General features: G+C 41.0%; 1 protein-coding gene across 4 annotated transcripts in view; it reads right to left on the reverse strand.

Annotated features, from left to right (window-relative positions):
- The window catches only part of LOC128845301 (beta-1,3-galactosyltransferase 1), a 372,678-nt gene that overhangs the window by 141,384 nt on the left and 215,174 nt on the right, over nucleotides 1-16,120 (reverse strand). The window contains exon 1 of one of the 4 annotated variants that reach the window (XM_054043778.1): nucleotides 1,525-1,622. The exons of the other annotated variants lie outside the window; for them this stretch is intronic. The gene's annotated coding sequence lies outside the window, so the exon portion shown is untranslated. Of the gene's footprint in view, nucleotides 1-1,524; nucleotides 1,623-16,120 lie in introns of those variants that run through there. 4 annotated transcript variants of the gene reach the window in all.

Here is a 16,120-nt window from a genome sequence, read left to right on the forward strand (position 1 = left end):
TACAGGTAATGAGGCATAAAAGTCAGAATTGTTTACAAGAAAATAAGTCAAACACAACTATTGCCTAACTTAACATGCTAAGTGAATTCAAAGCAATGCAGTATCTCACAGCATATTCCAGCTGAATTCCTCTCAGTCCGGATCCCTCCCCAGTCCAATGATACTTCCTTTTTTCTTCAGGTGGTGTTGATGTCGTGAGTAGAGATGAAGGGAGAGATGATTTTGGGTGTTCGCTCTTCCTTCTTATGTGTTTTTTCTCTTCTTTGAGAACCATCTCCAGCTGAGGTTCAGAAGACAGAACATGTGTGTGGATGGGAACCCCCAGCTGTTCTTTTGTCAAGATGTAGATTTTTTTCCCACATCCTTTTTCCTGCCAAAGAATGGCGACTTAACCAGGTGATGGTCCATTTGATTGTGTTGCCACCTGGCTGGGGCGTCGGCTTTTGTCTCTGGAGAACTGGTTTGTGACTGCTCTCCAGATTTCTAATGTATTTTAGTAACGTACAGTAAAATCTTATTATTTTACATATAATGTTGCCAAATGTACTTTTTCAGGACAATAATGATCAGTAAGTTGAGTTTTCAATGATACCTCACAAAGCATACTTTGTACAAGATATATAATAGTCCTATAAAAGGGTGAACATAGGGGTAGTCTCATGGGGATGGTTAAGGCAAATCACTTGGGTTAGAACACTTCCAGAGAGGTACCACCTGCTAGGGAGAATCAAATATTCGATTTAAACCGTGTTCTTCAGAGACCAACAGCTGGCGAAAAGACTTTTAGTTAATGACCCAAGCTTACACTGACCCATTTGTAAATGTTTACAGCCTGTCACAACCCAGTAAATAGTCTGGGTGGTGGGGGACATGGAGACCTTGGGGTGGTTTTGGTCGGCTCCAGCCCCAGTGGTGGCTCCTGCAGCTCCTCTGCTATGGGGCTGGCTAGGTTTGACTTTCTGCTCGATCATTGCAATCTCTGGGGTTGCAGTGCCACTCAGGGTTTGACCCTGCCCCTCTGACTGGACCAAATTTATGTGATTGGAGTTGTGACCTGATTCTTGGGGTTTCAGTGCCACTCCCTCAAATTTGGCTTACCCGGACTCCCAACGTCATGAGGGCTGGACTAGACCTGAGTGGTGCTGGGACCGCAGAGGTTGCAGTACCTGGAGCAGGGAGGTGAGGCCAGCCAGCCCCATGGGACAAGAGCCACAGGAGCTACCATGCAACCCTTTGAAACATTCTGGTGACCCAATTTGGGTCCCAACCTACAGATTGAAAAACAAAACCCTGTTCTAGAGCATGTTTCCCCCATCTAAGGGCTCAACTGCCCTTACAATATATTTAAAAAACAAAAATTAACCAGTCCCTGCTTCCAAGCTTCTAAAACCTCTCATTTTTTGCCACTGCCACTGCTGTAGCTGGCCTGCAGAGAATGTTAGTCAATCTGGATGACTTTCCCTCTGGAAATAACTTATGACACAGGCCTTCTTTTATGATGCCCCTATACTTGGCTCAACTTACCTTCCCCTGTTTACCTAGTGATTTCCTGCTCCAAATTCAGGTCCTTCCTCAAATCCATCAGTAATCACAGATCAAGTGTTCCAAGGGAGGGTTCTTAAACAAAAGATACACTATTTAAAAAAAAGTTAACTACTTGGATTTTTTTTTTTTAAATCAATTTATGGGTGTATAAAATAATCCTGTCCTAAGAACTCTTTTTTGTTTTTGTTTTGTTTGTTTTTGTCACCTAATACTCCCCCTCCCCTTTCGAATTTCATGTAGTTACTTATTGTGTTAGCTGCATAAATTGAATTTTTTCATTGGTAAAACCCCTTCACACCTGTGCCACTTTATAAATAAAACCTAATCATCTGGCACCTTTCATCAGTGTTAAATCCATTTCAAAATGTTGGGGGGAGGGAATGTTTCACTTTAAAATATATTTACCATAAAACCCCCACCTCCTTGCTTTCATCATCTGATTGTACTCAAACACACCCCAGACTTCCCTCACTCCTCTTTCCCTACTCTAGCAATTGGTTGTGCTTTGCAGTTGCTTGATGTGGCATAATATGCTGCCATTCTTTGAAGTATCTCTGCCTCTCTGCTGCTGGGGAGACTCAAACACTATGGGCAGATACTCAAGCTGCTCTGGTACATAAAATAAATTGTCCACAGCCACGTATATTTGCTCTGGCACATAAAATAAATTGTCTGCAGCACAGCATATTTCAAGTAGCACATCTACTTGTAGATGGTGCTGTGGATCTGAGATTAGAATCTCTCTAAAATGAAAAGTGATGTGCAAAATGGACAGAAACAGTGAGCTGCCTCTTATGAGACCATTGGTAACTCTTAGATTTCAGTGTTATAGATGATCAGCCATTGGGTATCTTTGGCATCAGTGTATGAAAAGTAACTATGCATAAGTGCTGTAACTGGAGGTGTGTGTATATATACATTTAGAGCTCAATTAGCAAAGCATATAAGAATGTCCATTCCTATTTGGAAAAGCATTTAAGTATGTGACTCATTGACAATATATGCTTAAAGTGCTTTGAAGTTAAGCATGGCTTAAGTGTCTTCCTGAATATGTGTGTGTGTGTGTGTGTGTGTGTGTGTGTGTGTTCTATAACAGGCATATACAATGGAGGCAGAGAGATGTGTGTTTATGCACAGGTGGATAGATAGAACAATAGCAGCTGCCAGCTATCTAGTACTATGTAATACATTTAAGCTGCATCCCAAAACAAAGATCAGATGGCTTGCCAAGCAAAGAAAATGTGTCATATGGAAAGCGATCTCTTGGTAAGGATTTTAAATAATGGAGCTATATTTCTGAGTAACACTTGTAACATTATTGGGAAAACAATCTAAGAACCACACTCCATCTATGTATTTGCACAGTAACATTTTAGCAGCTCTGTTTGCTGTTGTATATGCACAGGTTTGAGTCTCCCATCATACTGGTAATGGGTTACATTTTAAAAGCACTTTCTACTTTCAGGCCCATACATTTACAATAAAGAGGGGGATTAAATTGACCATCTGTCGAACAGGTAGGGAGGTTGTACAGGCCTTGGTCAGTTCCTGCCTCAATTTAGGCTTCTTAAGATATCTCACCCACCTTGTCACTCTATTGGACCAACTTCTGTTGGTGAGAGAGACAAGCTTTCAAATTTACACAGAGCTCTTCTTCAGGTCTGGGAAATGTACTCCATGTCACAGCTCAATACAAAGTGGAACAGATTGTTTAGCATAAATAGTTAACACATACTTCAAGGGATCATTCAAGGTGAAATGGTGCATTAATATCTCTCCGGTCATAGCGGGGGAAAGTCGTGGGGTGGGGGTCGGAAGGCAGCTGGTGGGGTTATTAGTGGCTTATAGATACATTGTTACATCATAACAAGCCATAAATCCAATGTCTCTATTCAGTCCCATGATTTTTAGTGTTTTACAAAGTTAAGCTCCCAGGCTTGTCTTTTGAAAGTGTTGTGCAGGTTTCCTTTGAAAATGAGGACTGATAAGTCAGAAACAGAGTGATCACTTTGTGAAAAATGTTCACCCACAGGTGATAAGGTGTTTTTGTCTCTTATCTTTTTCCTATGTGAGTTTGTTCAAGTATATAGTGATTGTCTCGTTTCACCCACATACAGAAGTAAAAGTAAGCCGATATGGTCTGGTACTACATAGCTGACCATACTGGCCGGGCCACTGGTGTGGGTGGGTGTTCTGGCAGAGTCTGGGGCGACTTTGAATTGGTGTGTCCTGGTCAGTGGGAAGCTTGCTTCTGATGAGGAGCTTGGAGAGATTGGGGGGTTGTTTGAAGGCCAGAAGAGAGGGTTCAGGATGGATGCGTACTCACTTTTGGCTCGTCATCTTACTTGAATTGTCCTCAGCGTCCAATGTTAAGTGACCAGTTTGGTTATTGGGTCCATCTATCATAAATTCAATTATTGTCTTTATATTCCTTTCAACCGGGAGCAAGAAAAGCTAATGTGAAAATATCTGATTCCTCCTACACAATAACAGCGATAAACCAGCAACCATGAGTCCATTCTCCCACTGCCAGCGGGTCTTTGGGCCCCATGTGCCACTCCCTATCAGTCCTACCAACTCTCATGATTTCATTGTGTCCTGCAATATTTGGTGTATTTGTTAAACGCCCATGTATTTGAGTTCTGTGATTGGTGATAGTCTCAGCTTCTCATTAAAAAAAGAAGTATGTTTCAGCCCTAATCGCTGTGGAGTGAAGCTTGAAATTGTGATCAGTGTGACCTGAAGGCAAATAGAAAGAACCCCAAATGTATTATTTTAAAGTCTTATGGCTTCTAAGCAAGGCCCAAGGCAAGTTTCCAGTTCCGTTTTTGCATGCTGTAGGGTTTCGTGATTGGAGATGTAACTGAGAACTTTGTGTCACTCTTATAATAGAGCCCAGTTTAAAGAGGAAATAGCCCTATCCTCAGCAGGAGATCACTTGGGCCTCATCTAAGCATGTGGCTGGCTGCATGCTTACCTCCAGAGCACCTGGAGATCATGAGGGAACTTCTCCATTAAAACAGTGTTTTCAGGCAGCCCTGTCACTCCCCAGTGGAACTGCAAGTTCGTGGGCATGCACTAGTGGCAATTCTGACTACGTCAGCTACAGAAAGCCCATTGCCTCACAGGAGCTGTAGGAAAACTGTAGGAAGATTTGGGAGGCCTCATGTAGCCTACTGCATCCAACAAGAATGCAGGGTCCAGTAGGAATAATTCCTATAAAGCAACAGGATCTTCAGAGCTTAAGGAAATGCTTGGCAGTCTCAGTCTTGGCCATGTCAAGCATTCAAAAATCATTAGGCCAGGGCCCCTGAAATCATGAAACTGGCTTAAAAATCAGGGTTTTTTTGTTGTTTTAAGTGGGTTCTTTTTCATTTGTCTTCTGGCTGGCTTCTGAAGTTGTAAAGTGCACTTGAGTCACATGAAAGCTGAGATTCTTGTGCTTCAAGCACCTGGAACTTTAAGAAAACACAAAATATCATGAGACTCGTAGGTGCCAACTCCGTGGATGCTCTTGGGCTGGAGCACCCACAGAAAAAAAATAATGGGTGCTTGGCATGCACCTGCCACCAGCTGATCAGCTCCTCCCCCCCCCCCCAGTGCCTCTCACCCGCCGCCAATTAGCTGTTTGGCAGGGGCGGGAGGCACGGGGGGGAAGGGGAGGAGCAGGGGTGGGAAGAGGTGGGGTGAGGGTGGGGCATTGGAGCACGCCCGTGGAAAGCTGAAAATCATCACATAAAATCACAAGAATTCCCAACACTTCTCCCCCCTTTCCCAAGGAGCTAGAGGATTCATGCATCCAAGTTAAGGGGTCACGGACGAGAAGGTGCAATGAAGCAACCTTTTGAGTAGCAGAAATAAGAGCGAGACTAATTCTGAATCGATCCAAACTTTATCAAGGTGCAGGCATGCAGCTCAGCTTCTTGACTGGTTATAGTTCTTTTTTTTTTTTTTTAGTACAAATTTGGCCAGTCCTAGAAATATAAAGGAAAAAAATAAACATTTTGTAAAGAAAGTGTGCGGGGGACAGAAACACTGGCAAGGGGAGAAATCAATGTCGTCTTGGGTAGCAACATACAGAGAGCCTTAGGGGAATGGATCACTGTTTGTGTATATTTCATCTGAAAATAGTCCAAGGTTCTAGCTATTAACTGCACTACAAACATTTTAGCTGAAATACTTCACATAAATTTTGTCTTAAAGCTTTATTACTGTTGATGTATCCTATAGCTGTGATCACTTCCAACTGGTGATTCAATGAAGCTTTGCAAGATTTGTAATTGAACTATTGTGTTCACTGGCTTTTGGGTTGTAAAGGAACAAAACAGTCAGTGAAGGGCTAAATAAAAACAAAAATGTCTGGATCAATAGCCCTGAATAGGGAAATACTGTAGGTAAAAGGGCAGCCCAGGCTCATCTTCTATTCACCCCCTATGTATGTAAATGTAATTCCATTTGCTAGGGGATTAATTTAAATATGAAATACATTTGCAGTGAAAAATAAAGGATATCTCTGCGCATAAGTGAAGTCAAGGTTTTCACATTATTCAGCAATACTGTGATTCCTTGCTGAGATCATGGCACTAGTGTTGCATGTGTAGAAGGCTACTACTAGAAGCTAGCTTTTGGTTGCAATCACACTCATGATGAGCTTTTTGATCTACCCCTCCACTTTATCTTCTCAGCTGACACTAATAAAAACATGTTTTTAACACTGTCTGATAGCCACAGTGGTAACCTTGATCCAATTAAAATTTTGTAGTCTGGCCAGAAAGTAGATTTCCTATAAGGTATATTGTATATTTTTCAGTATATTGCATAATACACTTTTTAGTAGATTTACCTTCTTATATTTGTTTTTGAAACACCTGGGATTTAGCAGCTTGTATTTTGAAAGTGGCAGGTGTGTTAAAAGGACACTGCCAATTACTTTATTACTATGCATTGTGATTGTTTAGAATACAGTCTTAGAAGTTTGAAAATATAATATCCTTCCGTACAGTTGTGTTCCTTTCCGTTTGGCAAACTGCAGTTTTCACTCCCTCTGCTGTCTTTATGGGCCCAGTCCAGCAGTTTTTTACTCAGATTCTTCCACTGATTATAAAGGACTGCAGGATTGGACCTTTGGTTTGTTTTTCCTTGGCCTTGATTTTGCAGTGAGGTCCATGGAGCTCTGTACTGGGGCAAGAGTCCACCCATGTGGAAATTACTGCAGAACTGTCCATCCAGGTCACTGAGCATCATCAGTACATCTCTGGGAAGGTTGCTTAGTTAACTATTACTACGAAAGGAAGCTCATATGCTATTTGTGGTCTTATAAAAATGATTTTAATTTCTTAGCAACAGTTTTTCTTTCTCTTATGGATATTTAGGCATTTAGCACCAGAATATAAATTTAAATTAGGGCCAATTTAGGGGACCTAAATTTCTCAGTATTCTCTCTTTTAACTAATTCCACCACCTCCTTATGGACATGTTAAAGGCAGCTCCATTGTGTTCTTCATGAAGAAATGGATAGGCACCTATAGAATTTGGAAAAATTAATATGTATTCACTTTCTTGAACTGGGCATTTGAAGCCCAAAAATCAGTTATCTACGGCATTATTTTAATTTAGATCATTTGATTTCTACATTTCATGTCTAGTTTTGATAGCAGTGGAATCTGGCTGGCTTCAATCTTGCAAGAAGCATCAGCAATTATATCATGAAGTACATATCTATACATCCACTGATGTATAGGTCTGAACAGAGCAAGAAAAGAAAGAAATGGTCCTCGGCTAATCCAAAGCCCTGATCCTGCAGATTGTTCTGTGATATTAAAGTCACTGGGACTCTGTACAGATTTCCTCATACAGAGTGGCTTGCAAGATCAGGGACTAATTAGAAAGATAACACAAAATACTTTAGGACAACCCAGAGGAAGTCAGTTTTGGAACCTTTTTTTGTAAACTTGAATACTTCGATAGTGGTTTGGTGACCATACTTGGCCCCCAACCCCCTTATGTGGCTTAGCATTGTGGGCGTCTTGTTTTGCACAATAACATGCATGTTGCTGGTGGTTGTTGTTGGGTTTGTCACTACTTACTGTTCTGGAATTGTTTGGATGCCAAATCCAAGTAATCACCTCTCAGGATAATAGATAGGGATCTGGGATTGTAATGTAGTTTCAGTACCCGTATTTAAATACTAATTAAATGGCACTGATTCGGGGATCACAATCCGAATGATTCTAAAAAGGCTGGAGTTGCATGTGCATAGCCTATCTAGATCAGATTTTTGTCACATCTCTAATTCTTATCTTGCATAGGAATGTCACAGAAATATTTTGAGCAATTCGTTCCTTTCAAAGGGATTTTTCATTTTGAACTGTATAGAGCATAAAACAAGTGTATATTTTATTCTTACAAAGGATCTTACTTTCCTGTATTAAATAATCTGAGAGCATTTCTATATTGTTGTTGTCATTGGACCAGGAATCTCATTAATTTAAAATGTTATAAGGCAGCATGCCACAGACTTAAGGTTGCCTGACACTTTCTATTATAAGACCCTATTTTTAATTGCTATAACTTACCAAACTTTAACCATCTAGGATGAAATTTTCCACGCACAGTATCTGCCTCAGTATGAACTTTTTTAATAGTTCAGCCACTTCTGAAAATGTGGTTAGAAGACAATGTTATTTTGCCAGTTTTTTTTAATCTTGTCAAATGATTAACAGACCCAGATTCTTACTGTGTATGATTCAGACTCCAACCTGGATCTCCTATTTCCCAAGGGGTGTATATGGAGGGGAGGGGAAGAGAATTGTCACTTTCAAATAATAATAATAATAGTTGAAAAGTTCCCAAGCAGCTTTCATATTATTCCCATTTTACAGAGGGGGAACTGAGCCACAGAGAGTTTAAGATATTGCCTAATCTGAGATGACCATGGCCTGATTTTTTTTCAGAGAATTTCGCATTTTATTTGTTCAGAGCACAGTTCCCATTGACATTCAGCTATACCTATAGCTGTGAGAGTTCAGGACTTCCACAAGTCAGACCCCAGAAAATGAGGGAAACAAAAGGTTAGTAGCTACATGTTAAAAGTCTGGTTTAAGTGATTTCCCCAATATGGCACAGTGGCAGAAATAGAATCCAGGTTTTCAGAGTGGCATTAATTTTCCTTAACCATAAGACTAACCTTCCTCTTCCTGCCTCATTCACTAATACAGTTGAGTGACTTTTTTGACTGAATAGCAAATTTGCCCAAAAATGTGGTTTCAGGGAGACCAAAAAACTACTTATGAATTCAGGTCAAATTTTGGCAAATAGTTTTGGCCAATTACAAAATGAGGGATTATTTTAAAGAAATTGAAATGGTTCATTTTGACATTTTCTAAATGAGCTGGTTTGACTTTTTGTTTTGAAATGTTTCATTTATAAATGTAACTGTATTTTAATAGATCCCCAAAAGGGTGAAAACTATCTAAAATTTATCAAAACAAAATGAAAAACTGAAATTTTTGTTTTGACTCAAAGAAAATGTTTCATTTGACCAAAACTGAATTTTATTTAATTTTATTTTAGTGAGAAAAACAAAAGTCAGTTTTGGTTAGAAACTAAACAACTTCTTCTTGATTTGGCCACCAAACCAAAATATCATTTATTCGTTTAGTTCTTTTCTCTAACACCTTTCAAATTCTACAACAAATGAAACAAGTGTCCTGCAGATGGCCGTCTCCCTTACTGCACAGCCCCGATTCATTCCCAGAGTATCATCCATCCTGTGCATGGCAGTGTAGTGCTAAGTTTTTTATATGTAATATAATAATGCTTAATATCTCAAAGAGAAGTAGGAGTTAGTGAGATTCATATGTTCAGTTATGCTAGTTCAATTCCGTCGTCCCTTTTGAAAATGAAAAGGCCTTATGTAATTCATATTTAGAGCTCTCTCACAAGTTTTGGCCTGGAGCTCAGCACAAAGCATTGTAAACACTGGTAAAATGATTATTTTTACCATTCATCAGTAAATTCATCACTCTTGTTGCTTTCAAATCACACGGTTTCCAGCCGGATCCCAAACATAACAGGTCTAGTTGTAGCTGATACCATTTTTAAATGACCAAGAAAATAGCATCGATCCTGCAAATCCACAGTGAGGCATGCTGACTGATGTAAAGAGATGCTTGCTGATTGCCGCTTCAACAGTATCTCTAACTCTATCCAGTGGTCTTTTAGTTTCATGAACACTCCTCTAGAGAGAACGGGGTCGTTTAATGGCTAAAGCACAGAACTGAGAGCTAAACTCCTGAGCTTTAATCTTGCCTCTGAGATTGACACCTTCTGGGGCTTTATACTAGTCACTAAGGGGCAAATTTTAAAACCAGTACTTTTCTTTGACAACTTTATCTTTTTTATATAAAACCTAAGGACATTCACAAGCAAAAATCTTTGTGGATATGCATGTTATTTAAAGGAAATATCTAAAAAAATCTTCATAACAAATAAAAAGCAAAATTTGAAGTGTGTGCACTACGTAAGTACAGTAGATATATCTGTGGTAAGTATCACCGTATGAAAACTAGTTGATAACCTAAATCGTTTCTATCTCGCTTATTGGTTAGAAACACTGTCATTTCAGATGTGCAGTGAAAAGTTACCGTCTGAGCTGTCCCAGCATACAAGGTTTATGTCTAAAGCTATACAACTGAGCAGTCTAGGTATATATAGGTTGTACATATAGGTGAGAGAGACAACAGGCATTTTGCATTTGTTTGCCAACCAGGATACTGTTTTCCAGCCCAAGATGATATTCTATTGTTTTTTAGCAGTTTGCCAAAGCAAAAAGTATATGAAAAGTAATGCAATTAGTCAGACACTTAATTTGAAAAATCAGTCCAAAACAAGGGCTTGATTTTAAAATGCTGTAGGAATGCATCGTTTGCCTTCCTTAGGCACACATTTGCCATGACTGTGCATACAAATGGCTATTTAAACGTGAAAGTGACCAGTTTAGCATCAAGCTGATCATTGTCTGGTCAAATATCTGATTTGCATATTCAACCACAGGAATTTTGTATACAAAGGAAGTGGGAAATTCCAATGTATTTGCATACTTAAAACTACTGAAGGTAAATTGGAAAAAAGTTGATGATAGATAGGGACAGAATTAAAGGTTAACTGTAATCCGCTTGTAAATTGGGAAAATCTGATCTGGAAATCCTTACTATAATAATTGTGGACCATTTTTAGAAAGAAGTTTTATTTATTTTTTTATTCTTTTAATTGACAAAATATTGTTGAACAATGAAAGGAGGCATATGTATAGCTGAAATGACTCTCATACCTGAGCCATATCAAAATAATTGACAGAATTTTATCAAAGCTATGAAACAAATTTACAGCACAAGTTAATCTTGGATAAAATATATCTGCTTTATAGTAAACTCAGAAACATTAAGAAATAAAAGCTGTTTTTGAGCAATCTTTTTAAAAGTCATGTGCAGTTCGGGACAAAAATCAAGATGTGTTTATGGCTGACTTTCCATCTTTGCAGCAGCTCATATTAGTTACTCAAATTATTTTCCAATCAGGTCTCTAGCCCTCAACTGAGAGCTTTGTGAACATTAGCTGCCATAATCAAAGACATTATATTGGCTCTGCCTTTCAATTCAGCTACAAGCAATTTCTGTAACCACCCACGACTTTTTGAAGCTCATTTTTAAAGATAAAGGCTGGCAACTGGAGCTATGGGGATTTAAATTTTTGTTTCACACATTCGTTTCATTTCATGTAATTTTGCAATCCCTACATTTTTCTAAAATTTTAATGAAATAGGTATTTTTGCATCAATGATGTCAGGGATGCTTGAACCATTTTTATAGTGGGGATGCTGATGAGGAAACCATAGAAATCATGTATTTAGTGTTTGTTATTGCTACTTCAAGACAGCACCCCTAGTTCCAACACCACTGAACGATACACATTTTGGTATGTTTTGAGTGTAAAAATGTTTCTCCCTCAAGAAAAGAAGTAAGAGGCAATTTTTAACTGTAATGGGTCTATTTTCACTGCAAAAAACCCTTTAATTTTCAGAAGGCTTGCATTCTGTTACAGATATTTTACACAGATCACAGAGCATACTGTACAACATTTTACATGAAATGTATACCATAACCTGGCCCAGCCCCCCTCTCAGATGGACACCAGTCTGCTGTGAGTGAATGCAACCACTGGATTCCACATGATTCTAAGCCACCTGACTCTTCACAGAGCCTGATCACTGTTCCTAGCTCTGGGGATTGCAAGGCTCACTCCCAAGCTCAGATTCCTTGTCTGAGTAATTCCTTGGGATGTGGGACTACACTGTCCTGCCACCCCCAGACCTTCCAAACCCCTCTAGTTGCTTACATGCTTTTCCTCAGATGTCTACCTAGACTTTGGTCACTCTGTGGTCAGTTTAACCCCTGCATGAACAGGAAGATAGGGAGTCTCAGTAAATAAATTTGTTAACCATAGGTGATTTATTATAATAAGCACTAGAGAGTTACAGAACTTTGCAAAACAACAAAAAGTCCTGAGAGACTGCCTCCCCTACTTAAATGATTAGAAAACGTGCCTTACACACAATCTATTTAGCTTAACAAAAGTGAAGGTTAAGGGGTGACTTGATTATATGGCAATAAGTACATACACAAACAAATATTTAGTAACGGGCTCTTCAATCTAGCAGATGAAGGTTCACCGGGGGAAGGAGACCAAAGCCCTGAGGTAAGTGGGGAAATGGGATCCTGGGAGGAAGCACAAGCAGGAGAGCGCAACAGGGGAGGACTCCTGTCTCATGCTGAGAAAGAGGGACGATCGTTGAGTTATCTTAAGTGCCTATACACAAATGCAAGAAGCCTGGGAAACAAGCAGGGAGAACTGGAAGTCCTGGCACAGTCAGGGAACTATGATGTGATTGGAATAACAGAGACTTGGTGGGATAACTCACATGACTGGAGTACTGTCATGGATGGATATAAACTGTTCAGGAAGGACAGGCAGGGCAGAAAAGGTGGGGGAGTTGCGTTGTATGTAAGAGAGGAGTATGACTGCTCAGAGCTCCGGTATGATACTGCAGAAAAACCTGAGAGTCTCTGGATAAAGTTGAGAAGTGTGAGCAACAAGGGTGATGTCGTGGTTGGAGTCTGCTATAGACCACCAGACCAGGGGGATGAGGTGGACGAGGCTTTCTTCTGGCAACTAGCAGAAGTTGCTAGATCACAGGCCCTGGTTCTCATGGGAGACTTTAATCACCCTGATATCTGCTGGGAGAGCAATACAGCGGTGCACAGGCAATCCAGGAAATTTTTGGAAAGTGTAGGGGACAATTTCCTGGTGCAAGTGCTGGAGGAACCAACTAGGGGCAAAGCTTTTCTTGACCTGCTGCTCACAAACAGGGAAGAACTAGTAGGGGAAGCAAAAGTGGATGGGAACCTGGGAGGCAGTGACCATGAGATGGTCGAGTTCAGGATCCTGACACAAGGAAGAAAGGAGAGCAGCAGAATACGGACCCTGGACTTCAGAAAAGCAGACTTTGACTCCCTCAGGGAACAGATGGGCAGGATCCCCTGGGAGAATAACATGAAGGGCAAAGGGGTCCAGGAGAGCTGGCTGTATTTTAAAGAATCCTTATTGAGGTTGCAGGAACAAACCATCCCGATGTGTAGAAAGATTAGTAAATATGGCAGGCGACCAGCTTGGCTAAACAGTGAAATCCTTGCTGATCTTAAATGCAAAAAAGAGGCTTATAAGGAGTGGAAGATTGGACAAATGACCAGGGAGGAGTATAAAAATATTGCTCAGGCGTGCAGGAGTGAAATCAGGAAGGCCAAATCACACTTGGAGTTGCAGTTAGCAAGAGATGTTAAGAGTAACAAGAAGGGTTTCTTCAGGTATGTTAGCAACAAGAAGAAAATCAAGGAAAGTGTGGGCCCCTTACTGAATGAGGGAGGCAACCTAGTGACCGAGGATGTGGAAAAAGCTAATGTACTCAATGATTTTTTTGCCTCTGTCTTCACGCACAAGGTCAGCTCCCAGATTGCTGCACTGGGCAGTACAGCATGGGGAGAAGGTGACCAACCCTCTGTGGAGAAAGAAGTGGTTCGGGACTATTTAGAAAAACTGGACGTGCACAAGTCCATGGGGCCGGATGCGCTGCATCCGAGGGTGCTAAAGGAGTTGGCGGGTGAGATTGCAGAGCCATTAGCCATTATTTTTGAAAACTCATGGCGATCGGGGGAGGTCCCAGATGACTGGAAAAAGGCTAATGTAGTGCCCATCTTTAAAAAAGGGAAGGAGGAGGATCCGGGGAACTACAGGCCAGTCAGCCTCACCTCAGTCCCTGGAAAAATCATGGAGCAGGTCCTCAAGGAATCAATTATGAAACATTTAGAGGACAGGAAAGTGATCAGGAACAGTCAGCATGGATTCACGAAGGGGAAGTCGTGCCTGACTAACCTAATTGCCTTCTATGATGAGATAACTGGCTCTGTGGATGAGGGGAAAGCAGTGGATGTCTTATTTCTTGACTTTAGCAAAGCTTTTGATACTGTTTCCCACAGTATTCTTGCCACCAAGTTAAAGAAGTATGGGCTGGATGAATGGACTGTAAGGTGGATAGAAAGCTGGCTAGATCGTCGGGCTCAACGGGTAGTGATCAATGGCTCCATGTCTAGTTGGCAGCTGGTTTCAAGTGGAGTGCCCCAAGGGTCGGTCCTGGGGCCGGTTTTGTTTAATATCTTTATTAATGATCTGGAGGATGGTGTGGACTGCACTCTCAGCAAGTTTGCAGATGACACTAAACTAGGAGGCGTGGTAGATACACTAGAGGGTAGGGATCGGATACAGAGGGACCTAGACAAATTAGAGGATTGGGCAGAAAAAAACCTGATGAGGTTCAACAAGGACAAGTGCAGAGTCCTGCACTTAGGACGGAAGAATCCCATGCACTGCTACAGACTAGGGACCGAATGGCTAGGTAGCAGTTCTGCTGAAAAGGACCTAGGGGTCACAGTGGACGAGAAGCTGGATATGAGTCAACAGTGTGCTCTTGTTGCCAAGAAGGCTAACGGCATTTTGGGCTGTATAAGTAGGGGCATTGCCAGCAGATCGAGGAACGTGATCGTTCCCCTTTATTCGACATTGGTGAGGCCTCATCTGGAATACTGTGTCCAGTTTTGGTCCCCACACTACAAGAAGGATGTGGAAAAATTGGAAAGAGTCCAGCGGAGGGCAACAAAAATGATTAGGGGTCTGGAGCACATGACTTATGAGGAGAGGCTGAGAGAACTGGGATTGTTTAGTCTCCAGAAGAGAAGAATGAGGGGGGATTTGATAGCAGCCTTCAACTACCTGAAGGGGGGTTCCAAAGAGGATGGAGCTCGGCTGTTCTCAGTGGTGGCAGATGACAGAACAAGGAGCAATGGTCTCAAGTTGCAGTGGGGGAGGTCCAGGTTGGATATCAGGAAAAACTATTTCACTAGGAGGGTGGTGAAACACTGGAATGCGTTACCTAGGGAGGTGGTGGAGTCTCCTTCCTTGGAGGTTTTTAAGGCCCGGCTTGACAAAGCCCTGGCTGGGATGATTTAGCTGGGAATTGGTCCTGCTTTGAGCAGGGGGTTGGACTAGATGACCTCTTGAGGTCCCTTCCAACTCTGATATTCTATGATTCTATGATTCTATGAAGGTATAACATGATCCCATTGCTGGAACCTGAAGCCAGAATCCAAGTCTCTCCAAAGTTAGGGGCAGCTTGAATCTGGTGTTCTGGTAAGGCCTACCTCTAATATTTATTAAAAACTGAAATTGAATGGCTAATAATTGAAAGTGTTCTTAATGTCTACAGCTCTGATTTTTTGGGTCCCCCTAAAAAGTGTTCAGCACAGGATCAAAATGAGAGGAAAGGAGGCTTTCCACCACTTTTGCATTCCCATGTTCCAGACACTACCCAGAAGCAAGTTCAGTCCCAGACTGAAGAGCAGTTTATATGCTGCTTTAAATGTTGGCTAGCTGCCCATGGCCATAATTGGCCATTCTGGCAACAAGGGGTCACTGGAGTACTGCCACCTCATATAAATGTTCCACTGCATGGGGTGTCGGAGTCTGAAAGGAGTTGTGTTGAACTATTTTGAGTCTTCACCACCTGGACACTTCTGCTTTCCTTGGGAATAATCAGTTGGATTTAAGACCGCTTAAGCTTTAAGATCCTTTTGAGGTGCTGGAATGGCCCAAAAAGATCCTGTAGGAGAGCCAGTAATCTGCCCCATAGCCTTTCTAGAACTTTAGAGATACGTGAGGATTGAAAATCCAAACATGTTGCCCCATTTTTAAAAAAGGAAAAAAGTGAATCCTGGAAATGTAATGACCGATAACTGGAGCTTCAATCCCAAATGGTAATAATATAACGATATATTACTAGGAAAAATCTACCATTAGATTATCATGGAGCAGTGAACAACAGTGGTGATTTGTAGAAAAGTTATGCAAGAAATTTTGAATCCCTTTTTTGATATTGAAATACAAAATTAATGGAGAAAGGCAATGCAGT

Source organism: Malaclemys terrapin, chromosome 11 (genome assembly GCF_027887155.1).
Source record: "Malaclemys terrapin pileata isolate rMalTer1 chromosome 11, rMalTer1.hap1, whole genome shotgun sequence".
Classification (NCBI taxonomy): Eukaryota; Metazoa; Chordata; order Testudines; family Emydidae; genus Malaclemys; species Malaclemys terrapin.